Source organism: Thamnophis elegans, chromosome 13, assembly GCF_009769535.1.
Source record: "Thamnophis elegans isolate rThaEle1 chromosome 13, rThaEle1.pri, whole genome shotgun sequence".
Classification (NCBI taxonomy): domain Eukaryota; kingdom Metazoa; phylum Chordata; class Lepidosauria; order Squamata; family Colubridae; genus Thamnophis; species Thamnophis elegans.
In genome coordinates, this window is record NC_045553.1 from 5,729,991 (window position 1) to 5,738,868 (window position 8,878).

Consider the following 8,878-nt stretch of genomic DNA (forward strand, 5'->3'; position numbering starts at 1 on the left):
GGTCTTGCCTCGCTCCAACGAAAGGGAGGAGGGAAAAGGAGGAGGAGGAAGGGGGGGGTGTTAAGAAACGCTCCTCCCTTTCTCTTTCCTGACCCCTCCCCTGTCCCAGATTTCAGCTTGGGACGCCTTAGCGACTTCTCCCGGCGAGACTTCGCCCGACTCCCTTTCTTTGGCTAGCGAGGAGGAGGAGGAGGAGGAGGAGAGTGAAGGCACGTGCGTCTCGGCGAGGATTGTAAAAGGTGAAAGGGCGCGTGGGGCGGGGCGAGCTGTTCCCGGCTTCCCCGGCACACGCGTGTGCCTCCCCGCCCGCCCAGCTTCCCCGATGGGCAGCCTTTCCCTTCTGCTCGGCTTCCACGCGCGTTGGTGCCTACGTCGCTCTCCCCTCCGAGGAGGGCGGTCTATCAAGATGTGAGAAGCGTCTGTGTTGGGTTTCAAGCAGCCCCGTTTCGTCTCTTCCTCCCCCCCCCCACTCCACCCACCCCAGTTGCACAAACACACACGCGCCGCGCTCCTTCCCCTGGCTCAGTGCGAGCGATGCCGAAGGAATGCCCGCATCCTCCCCGCGTTCCTCTCTCGAACCCTCCGTTGTGAGTATGTGGGGGTAGGGTGGGGGTTGGATAGGGGCTTATAAATTACTGCCAGTTGTTTTCGCTCTGTTGGAAGCCAATGAGCTCGGCCTTCCGCCTTCTTGGTGCCCAGCCCTCTCGGACTACAACACCCATCCCTTCCAGCGCAGCCCTGAGGGGCAGGGGGGGGGGATGGGCGTCGCGATCCTCCAGAAGCGGCAGGAATTAGGACGGGTTGCATTCCGGGAGAAGAGGAGAAGTAGGCGTCGGTAGAAAGAAGTGGGGGAGGATGGGAATTGTAGTACAGATTGCCTGGAGGGCATCCAGGGTCGGAAGAAGAAAGCGCCGAGAGAGACAGAGGAGAGAAGGGGAGAGAGGAGAGAGAAAGGAGAGATAGATAGATAGATAGATAGATAGATAGATAGATAGATAGATAGATAGATAGATAGATAGAGAGAGAGAGAGAGAGAGAGAGAGAGAGAGAGAGAGAGAGAGAGAGAGGGGTGGAGAGAGAGGGGGAGAGGGAGACACACAGAGACAGAGAAGAATGGAAATTGCGCGTGGGGGCGCGTGTGCTTAAAATGCGTCAAACCAATGCAATGTTTACAGAGCGCCTGCCTAAGTGTCAACAGACTGTGTGTGTGTGGGAGGGGAGCGACTCGGGAATAGGGACGGATTGGGGGGGGGGTTTCTCAGCTGGCGACCTCTTCAGACAACCCCGAAAAGATCGTGGGCGGCGCGTTTGTAGGGATCAGACGAGCTTTCTGCGTGGCTGTCGGCTCACCTCTCCCCGACCCCCTCCGACCACGCCAGTCTGGTTTCAACCCCCACTTCCTCCTAGAGCCTACCTGCGCCCCCCCCCCCCGGTTGGACCCCTGCAACGCGGGAGCCCTGCCGGCTGAAACGCGTCTGGGATAGCGTTTGCGTTTTCTCTCTACCAACTTCGCTCCACTCTTGCTAAGCCGCTGTAGGCCTGGCCGCGGCTCTTTCCTTCGCTCTGCCCGCTTTTCAGTGTTGTTTAAACATCTCCGGGGGGGGGGGGACAAGGGAGTCTCCTTCCCTCCCCAATTCGCCTGTCCGCCCTCCTGCCTTTCCGTCGCTACCGGTTCGGAGGATTTTTGGAGACCCGGAATGTGACTAGCCCTCTCTTGAAGGCTTGTAGTCAGCCAGCGAGGAGGAAAGAGGGACGGTCTGACTTGGGGGGGTGGGGGTGGGAAGCAAGCGGGAGGCGCGTTTGCGCGCGCGCGTGTCTGTGGGTCTGGAGGGAATGGAGATTTTGCAGTATCCTTTCCCCAAGTGTGGGGGGGATGGGGATTTTGCAGTACCCTTCCCCCAGGAGTGGGGAGGGAATGGAGATTTTGCAGTACCCTTCCCCCAGGAGTGGGAAGGGAATGGAGATTTTGCAGTATCCTTCCCCCAGGAGTGGGGAGGGAATGGAGATTTTGCAGTACCCTTTCCCCAGGAGTGGGGAGGGAATGGAGATTTTGCAGTACCCTTTCCCCAGGAGTGGGGAGGGAATGGAGATTTTGCAATATCCTTCCCCTGTCCACAGAACAGGTAGTTAAAAAAAATGAATTTCACCACTGTGTCGAGCACCCTGTTTTCCCGCAGGTGGGAAGGTCTCTGTGGGAGAGGTGAATCCCAGGGTGGGTGGGGGGAACCTGGCTTCCTTCTCACCTGCCCCCTCCCCAGCATGATTAGCTCAGGAAGAAGCACCAGTCAAACCTTCTTAGGGCCAAACAGATACTTTGGGATCCTGAGCTCCAGCCAGTGGTGGATTAAGGCTCATTGGTGCCCTAAGTACTGACAAATCTTGGTGCCCCCCTTGGTATTTTGCTTCTTTGGGCCTGGTGCCCTAAGCACGTGCTTAGTCTGCTTAATGGTTAATACACCACTGGCTCCAGCAGCATCTTATTTTTTGGGGGGAGGGAGGGAGGTGATGGAGGGGCATTCTTCAGGACACACCATTCAGAGAAACAAACAGAAGTATGGAAACATGTTTAAATGAGAGGGGAAGGAAGAGAGGGAGAAGAAGGGAGAAGAGGTAGAGAAAGAGAGAAAGAGAAAAAGAAAGAGAGAGAGAGAGATAGACGCTGTCCCTAATCAGGCCCATGAAAAGCCTATTGGCTGCCTATCAAGGCCAGGCCAAGTTAGTTTCATGGTAATCTAAGATGTGTGTGTGTGTGTGTGTGTGTGTGTGTGTGTGTTGGTTTGCCCCTGAAGCCAGGGAATCATGCCCACTGGGTTAGTGGAAGGGTGTGCAACACACACACACACAAAGCCACAACGCTGTGTTGAACCCAGCCCTGCTTTGATTTTTTTTTACAGAGATAAGCAAAAACCACTGATACATATGGTAAAATATGGCGAAGTGACCAGCATTCTCTTTCTCTCTCCTCTCTCTTCTCTCTCTCCTCTCTCTCCTCTCTCTTCCCTCTCTCTTTCCCTCTCTGTCTCTCCCTCTGTCTCTTCTCTCTCTCTCTCTCCCTCTCTCCTCTCTCACTTCCCTCTCTGTCTCTCCCTCTCTTCTCTGTCTCTCCTCTCTCTCTTCCCTCCCTCCCTCTCTCTCTGCCTCTCCCTCTCTCTTCTCTCTCTCCTCTCTCTTTCTCTCTTTCTTTCCCTCTCCCTCCCTTTCTCCCTCTTCTCTCCTCTCTGTCTGTCTCTCCTCTCTCCCCCTCTCCTTTCTCTCTCCTCTCTCTGTCTCTTCCTCTCTCCTTTTCTCTCTGTCTGTCTCTCTGTCTGTCTCTCTTTCTTCTGTGTGTGTGTCTCTCTCTCCCTCCTTCCCCCCCCAGCCCTGCTCCACTCCTGAAAGAGATAAAAGGGATTGTGTATTTGGAGGCACTCAGGCCGTTTGTATTAGTTGGGGGGAGAAACGAGAGGCCGGCTTTGGCGGCGGCGGCGGCGGCGCAAACGTGGTCAAGATAGGAGCGGAACATCTAACGCGATTAGCTTTCCTAACACTGCATTTTTCGAAGCGAAGGCTAAGAGCTCTCCGGCGCCAGGGGGCTGAAAGCCGTGCAGGAAACCAGCCTCCAGGATCATTTCCACCCCCCAAAATATCTCCCCTTCCCTCCCGGTCGCCTTGAAAGAAGCCGAAGGGCCAGACAAACACACACACACAGACAATTAAGGCTAGACTCCGTGTTACCAAAGACTTGACGTTACAGACCCAACGACCCAGAAGACTACAAAGCTTCACACTCTCTCTCTTTCTTCTCTCTCTTTCTTTCTTCTCTCTCTTCTCCCTCTTCTCTCTCTCCCTTCCTTCTGTCTCTTTCCCTTCTTTCTCTCTTTCCTCTTCCTCCCTCCCTTCTCTCTTCTCTCCCTCTCTTCTCTGTCTTTCTCTTCTCTCTTCACTCTTCCTCCCTTCTCACTCTCTTTCTCTGCTCTCTCTCTCCTCTCTTTCTCTCCCTCCCTTCTCTCTTTCTTCTCTCTCTCTTCCCCCTTTCCCCTCTCACACACACTCTCTCACAAACACACACGCCCGCGCGCGCCACACGGTCTCCCCTCCCCCCCCCCCGGATCCCATCTTGGTGTCTATCTGCGTTTGTTTCCCCTTCCCTTGAAGTCACTGGGCCAGGAAAAGAAGGAGGCGCGGAGATGGGGCATTCCGATTGATTTTACACCCTTGAAACGTGGTTGAGGGCCACTCGGGTCGCTGGGTCGCTGGGTGATTTCTGTCGGACCTAAGATAGGTGGCTTCCTTCTCCGATTTAAAAAAAAAATCGGCGTTAAAAGCTTTTCTGAAGTTGAGCCGTCAGAGAGCCTGGGTTTTCTAATTGACTGCGAAGTTCAGGCGGTTTTCCAGACTGCTGGTGGAAAAGGAATTGTTAAACTTTAGGGACTTTTGGGAGAATATTTCGGGAGCTCCTATTCCGGAGAAATGATCTGGTTAAGAACTAAGCACGTGCTACCCCAATTGGGCTTCTGGTGGGCTCCGTTTTTTCACACAATACCACAATACCGTGTGGTGTCCTGTGAAGGGGCAGATGGGCTATACACATAGGGTATATATTTTGAGGGTTGTATGTTTAAAGCAGAAAGTCCATCCCCTCCAGAGACTGGGCCTTTGAATGAACTATGGGCATCTAAGAGGCCTTCCTCCCTCCCCCCTTTCCCCCCTTTCCCTCTCCTTCCTTCTTTCCCTTTTCTCTTCTCACATTCCTCTTTTCTTCTCCTTCCTCCCCTTTCTCCTTTCCCCCATTCTCTTATGCTTTCTTCTGTCTCCTCTTTTTTCTCTTTGTGTTTTCTTTTTTCTTCCTTCCTTCCCCCTCTTTTCTCCATCCTCCTTTCCTCCCTCCCTTTCCTTCCTTTCCCCTTCCTTCCATCCTTCCCAGATTGTTGGGGGCAATAGGCTAACTGTAAACCGCTTAGAGAGGGCTGGAAAGCACTGTGAAGTAGTATATAAGTCTAAGGAATATTGCTATTGCTTTTCCTTCCTTCCTTCCTTCCTTCCTTCCTTCCTTCCTTCCTTCCTTCCTTCCTTCCTTCCTTCCTTCCTTCCTTCCTAGATTGTTCGGGGCAATAGACTGTCTCTGTAAACCGCTTAGAGAGCGCTGAAAAGCACTGTGAATGGTATATAAGTCTAAGGAATATTGTTATTGCTATTGCTGTTGGTGTTGCTATTGGTTTGCCTTTCTTTCTTTCCTTCTTTCCTTCTTTCCTTCTTTCCTTCTTTCCTTCCTTCCTTCCTTCCTTCCTTCCTTCCTTCCTTCCTTCTTTTCTTCCTTTCAAGAGCCAGGAACCGCTGGAGGGCACCCGGTTGGAGACGGGTCCTTGACTGTCTTCCCAACGGGGAAAACTGTTTCTCCAGCGGCCCAACCGGCTCCTCTCGCTCTCCAACGGCCTCTGGCTGGTTCCCGAGCCAGGCCTCCGTGTAACCTTCTTGGCTCGGGGTGTGTAAACTTCCTCCTTTGCGGGAATGTCCTAAGCCCCCACTCCCCCGGAGACCTAGCCTTCTGAAGGCGAGGAGGCTGCGCTAATCTCGGATCAAAAGCGGGAAGGTGCGAAAGCGCCTTGGCGTCCCCTCCTCCCCGGGTCCTTTTAAACCCACCCACCCACCCCACGTCCCCCGCTTAGGATAAATCTATCTTGGCGCCGACTGCGCGCTGGATGATTAATTCGCGAGCAAACAAGCAAACGCCAAGGCGCGGGGTGGGGGGAAGCCGCCGGCTCAACCATATAAGTTAAACATTGGCTAACGCTTGCAAACTTCTCGCTAGCCTTAGCCCAGCCGGCTTGGGAGGCGGGGGGAGGGGGGCGGTCGGGGAAGGAGGGAGGTAGACTTAACGGAGGAGCCTTGGTCTGCATAGTTAAAGAAAGGTAGGGGGCGGAGGGGGGGGGGCGGAAAGCATGAAAGGGAGGAAGAAAGAGAGATGAGAGAAGGTGATTAGGGGCCTGAAGACTAAAGCGTATGAAGAGCCGGTGGAAAGAATTGGTTATGGCCAGCCTAGAGAAAAGAAGGACTTTTCTTTCTTTCTTTATTTATTTCTTTCTTTCTTTCTTTCTTTCTTTCTTTCTTTCTTTCTTTCTTTCTTTCTTTCTTCCTTCCTTCCTTCCTTCCTATCTATCTATCTATCTATCTATCTATCTATCTATCTATCTATCTATCTACCTACCTACCTACCTACCTACCTACCTACCTACCTACCTACCTATCATCTCTGTCTGTCTGTCTGTCTGTCTGTCTGTCTGTCTGTGTCTGTCTGTCTGTCTGTCTGTCTATCTATCTATCTATCTATCTACCTACCTACCTACCTACCTACCTTCCTACCTTCCTACCTACCTATCTATCTATCATCTCTGTCTGTCTGTCTGTCTGTCTGTCTGTCTGTCTGTCTGTCTGTCTATCTATCTATCTATCTATCTATCTATCTATCTATCATCTATTTATCTATTCATTCATTCATTTATGTTGGCAAGTAGGAATTAGATAACAGAAAAAGTATAGACATGATTATGAATACATGAAATGAATTGGAACACAAGGGAATTATTAGGACAGGGACGGCAGGCACACTGGTGCGCTTATGCACCGCCCTTAAAGACCTCTTAGGAATAGGGTGAGGATGACAGTAGGTTAAGGTTAAGGTTTTGGGGCTTAGGGTTAGGGTTTGTGGAAGAAACCACAGTATTAGGTGGAGCATTCCAGGCGTTGACCACTCTGTTGCTGAAGTTTATTTTCTGCGATTTGAATTTGTTACGGTTTACCTTAAGTTTGTACCTATTGTGAACTCGTGGGCTGTTGTGGTTGAAGCTGAAGTAGTCATTGACAGGTAGGATGTTGTAGGAGATAATTTTGTGTAGTACGCTTAGGTCGGACCGAAGACGGCAAAATCCTAAATTGTCTAAGCCTAAAATTTCAAGTCTGGTGGCATCAGGCATTCTGTTGCTTATACTAGGGGTGACATGATAGCAGTGTTTCAGTATTTGAGGGGCTGCCCCAAAGAAGAAGGGGTCAACCTATTTTCCAAAGCACCTCAAGGCAGGACAAGAAGCAATGGATGGAAACTAACCAAGCAACCTAGAAATAAGGAGAAACTCCCTGACAGTGAGGACAATGTATCGGTGAGAATGGTTTGTCTTCCAAAGTTGTGAGTGCTCCATCACTTAAGACTGGACAGCCACCTGTCTGAAATGGTATAGAGGGCCTCCTGCTTGAGCAGGCAGGGGGTTGGACTAGAAGACCTCCAAGGTTCCTTCCAGCTCAATTCGGTCAATGTCAGGCTAAAAGGGCCATTTTATTATTGGCAGAATAATAGTGTTTCTGGGTGATCCCTCGGTGTTTCTTTGATCTTGCTGTATCCTGTGGGTTGGAACAGGGGAGAAATGCAGACTTCTGACCACAACTGAACCCAAAATTTCTGTGGCTAAGTGAGTTTTGCCCTATTTTACAACCTTTCTTGCCACCGTTGTTAAGTGAAATCCTGCAGTTTTTAAGTAAGTAACACCCTTAAATGAATCTGACTTTTGCATTGACTTGGCTGGGAGGTCGCAAAGCAGGATCACGTCATAAATATGAGCCAGTTGCCAAGCATCTGAATTTTGATCATGTGACCATGGCTGCAGTGGTTATAAGTATGAGAAATGGCCCTACGTTACTTTTTAAAGTGCCGCTCTAACTTTGAACGGTCACGGTTTGGTTTGGTGGCTGCAGTGCCTCAGATAGAAAGTCCCTACAGAGAGTGGTGAGGACAGCGGAGAAGGTTATAGGAAGCTTGCTTCCTGTCGTTCAGGATACTGCTTATAAGCGCTATGTGCTCAGAGCTCAAAGCATTGTTAGAGACCTCACCCAGCCACCCCATGGTCTGTTTCTGTTGCTCCCCTCCAGGAGGAGGTTTTGAAGTATTTCTAGCAGAACTATCCAATTCCATAACTTACTTACTTACTTTATTTATTTATTTAGTCATGTCTATGTAGTGTATATTGGAAATGATGACCCTTTGAGAGCTGTATGCAACAAAATTTCATTTTAATGTATGCCGATAAATATACATTTAAAGTGATAAGGGGGCTCAGTGGCTAAGAGGCTAAGCTTGTCAATCAGAAAGGTTGGCAGTTCGGCAGTTCGAATCCCTAGCGCCGCGTCACGGATGAGCTCCCGTTACTTTGTCCCAGCTTCTGCCAACCTACCTGTTTCCCTGAAAATAAGACCTCCCCGGATATTAAGCCTAATCGGGCTTTTGAGCGCATGAACTGAAATAAGCCCTCCCCTGAAAATAAGCCCTCCCAGAAAATATTGCAACACAGCAGCAGCCACGAGGTGACCACGCTCACCGCCTCCTGCACCTCAAAAATAATAAGACTTCCCTGAAAATAAGGACAAGCACTTATTTTGGGGGTAAAAAGAAAATAAGACCCTGTCTTATTTTCGGGAAAACACAGTAGCAGTTTGGAAGCAGGTGAAAAAATGCAAGGAGAAAAATAGGGACCACCTTTGGTGGGAAGGTAACAGCATTCTGTGCGTCTTTGGCATTGAGTCATGCCAGCCACATGACCATGGAGACGTCTTCGGACAGCGCTGGCTCTTCAGCTTTGAAACGGAGATGAGCACCGCCCCCTAGAGTCAGGAAAGATTAGCACATATGTGCGAGGGGAACCTTTAGCTAAAGTGACAATAAAGTTAGTTCTAAGTCTAACCAAATGAACTCTTGTTAAGTGGAGGATATTTTTAAAACCCAGGAACAAGCTAAGGAGGATGTGACAGGCTGCCAGGCAGGCAAAGGGAGGTGTAAGACACGCGTTTGATTGAGCACGGGAGAAACTGCCCCTGATGACACCTGCGAGAAGGTGTGCTCCGCTGTTTATAAATT